Consider the following 3,082-nt stretch of genomic DNA (forward strand, 5'->3'; position numbering starts at 1 on the left):
ATTTGCATTATTCTTGCATTTGATTGAACCCCTTGCTTTGAAAATCAACAGTTTTCTGACAAACATTCTAATCGAATTGCCTCACCTGATTGAGATCATTTCACTCTCTGAAGTTTTCTCCCATAATGAGCCATTTACTTTGAGAAAGTGGAGCTTTGCTAGAGACAATTCCTTCTATCACTTACCATTTTCCCGCTTTAGATCTTTGGTGAATTCATAGGAGAGACAGCTTCCAATTTGGTCAGAGCAATTATTATCTTGATGACTTGATCTTTCTAAAGAAGGGGCGAAGTCTGTAGATGTCGAAGGGGCGTTACAGCTGACATGAGATGAACCAATGAGATCATTCCGAGGACCATTGACTTAAGGTGTTAGGAGACAGCTGGAATTGATGGAAGAAGGAAAAGGCTCCAGCTTCGTCCACGACAAGAGTAAAAGCGGACATGGCAGTTGTAAGTAATCAATAACAAAATGAAGAAACAAAAAGCAATATTTAATAAAAATAGAAATTCTCCGCCCTCATTTAACTCATTTAATATCTTGTTCGGTGGTTTTTTTTTTATAATTTTATGTCATGTGCCTTTTATCAATCAAAATCTTAATATGAAATGTTGAAAGAATAAGTGACATAAAATTATGTTAAAAATACCTAATAAAATATTAGGTGAGAATTGCAAATATATATTTAATAATTATATAAAAACATAGCAATCAAAGGAGTTGGAGTCCATTAATTATAACCAACAAAGTAAGTAGTAGGTTTGAATATACATACTATTATTCAAACATTATTGAAAATATCATCCCAAATGACTGGTGATTGGTGAATAAGCTTTACTCTGAACAGGAATTTCGAGTCATCGATCATCCTTGGAACAGACTAAGGGGTTGCTTATGGTCTTCGATCGGCCTCATTATATGCCCTTATTTGGGTGAAAGAAAAATTTAATCTGAATTGAAAACGTTGTCTCGAAACCGTGTAATTAATTTTGAGCTACCTGCTTTTCGATCTGATGCCTTGTTTTCTCTAATGATATCCCTTGACTAAAGATCTTTCATGCATACGGTTACTGCTTAGGGCTTTGTTGTAACAAGAGTGGCAAGTAAAATCCTTCGAAGGGCTACCACGACAAGCCTATGGCCAAGCTTGGATATGAATTTTTTATGCTTGAGCTCGGTTCCACTAATTAAATCATTTTATTTATAAATAAATATATTTTTATTTTTATTTAATTTCATTTGTAAACTATATTTAAGATAGTAAACTATTAACATAAAAATAATATTTATTATTTTAATTATCAAATAATAATTAATTGATTAATTAAAAGAGAAATCTAATAAGTTCAACTAGATAGTAAACACTTTTAAGAGTAACATCAAAGTTTTCAAAAGATAGGATATTCGCCTAGGTCTGTGGGCTTGACTTAACTGGGGTCAAGCTTGGACATAAACTTTCAAGCCCAAGTTCGACTTTATTAAATAATTACAAATAAATATTATTATATTATTATAAAATATAATTTAAAATAACAATTATAAAAAAAATATAAAAAGAGAGTAGGAAAGATCTTATTTAAATGTGTATTTATAAATGAAGTGAAGGGTCAGTGTATAAGCTAATAACTTTTTATTTAGATAAAATTTATAAGATAAAGATAATACTAAAAGATTAAACGGATGGATTAAATTTTAATCTTAATTCAATTTAATCTACATTCAAATTTAAATATACAAAACATAAACAGATATTTTTAAAAATATTCATAACATATATTTTTATCTTAATTTTAAAATATATTTTAAAATACTAATCTAAAATATCATTTTATTATACGGCTTAACTCTGTGACCAAGCAAAACATGAAGAAACCCAAGCCCTAAGAAAAAAACCATAAAGAATCCACTTTCACAACGCTGCCCAAAGTAATTCCTTCCCATGTAAGGAAGAACTTACCATACATATTCATAAAGTAGTTAATTAATAGCAAAACACTCAGTGGCGAAGCTAGTTAAACCTGGTAATTTTAAATATAATACATTAACACAATAAGGAAAGATACGAGATTCAATAGGTTTGGATTTAGTTTTAACGTATTATACAAGATTTCACCTAATGGTTAAATATATAAATAGTTAAATAATATAAATAAAAAGAAAAAAAATAAAAAAACTATACCTTCTTTTAATTTCACAATGTGGTGGTGAGTGATATCCGTTCTTCCTTGTCAAAGCCTAAAAGAAAAAGGTAAAAATAAAAGGGCAAAAGAGGAGAGAAAGAGTAGATTCATTTATCCCCTTTATTAATGAATTTCTTAACTTAAAAAAAAAAAGAGAAAGAGAAAAAGAAAGAGATAAAAAGGTGTGAAGCAATTGAAATTATGGTAAATGAGTAAGACTTGTAGGATCATTTTATTAGTTTTTATTATATTAATTATTAAATAAAATATTATTTTGATAAAATTTTTCAAAATTTTGGGAAAATCACTAAAAAATATATATAAATGAAAATTTTCAAAAATTTTGAGAGGGCGATCCATCCATTACCCTCCGCTCCTGAAACCACTTCAATCAAAATTTATTCAAATTGAAATACATATATTATTTTAATCAACAAAATTGGCCTTTGTAATATTGGTCATTTTTGTTATGTGGGCTTCCAATTAGAAATTTGTACTTTTTCTTACCATTCACAATTAACTTCATATCCCTCCTAAAATATAACCCTGTGCTTGGGCTAAACAATATGGAAGCTTTTGAACAGATAAGCTTCGGAAAGCTTAAAGTACTGGAGGAGGCAGCATCAAATGAGGATGGGAAGATCTCTCTCAAACTCATGGTCGGCAAATCCAAGAACATGTTTTGCTATGCTGAAGCAAGTGAAAAGTTTGTTGATTTGCTCTTCAGTTTCCTTCCTATTCCACTTGGGCTTATAGTAAAGAAATGCAGGAGGGCAGTTCAAAACGATGCATAAATCACCTTTATGACAGCATTTAGGATCTTGATGCTAAGCAATATAGTATCTAAGGAAACGACAGCAATGCTAGTCAGTCCCAAGCTTGCTCCTGGTTTTAGATATGAT

General features: G+C 29.9%; 1 pseudogene; it reads left to right on the top strand.

Moving 5' to 3' along the window:
• Window positions 1-2,746: 2,746 nt before the first annotated feature.
• The window catches only part of LOC110412443 (beta-amyrin 16-alpha-hydroxylase CYP87D16-like), a 4,764-nt pseudogene continuing 4,428 nt past the window's right edge, over window positions 2,747-3,082 (top strand).

This window comes from Theobroma umbraticum, unplaced genomic scaffold (genome assembly GCF_002168275.2).
Source record: "Theobroma umbraticum cultivar Fairchild unplaced genomic scaffold, ASM216827v3 scaffold_95.0, whole genome shotgun sequence".
Taxonomy (NCBI): Eukaryota; Viridiplantae; Streptophyta; class Magnoliopsida; order Malvales; family Malvaceae; genus Theobroma; species Theobroma umbraticum.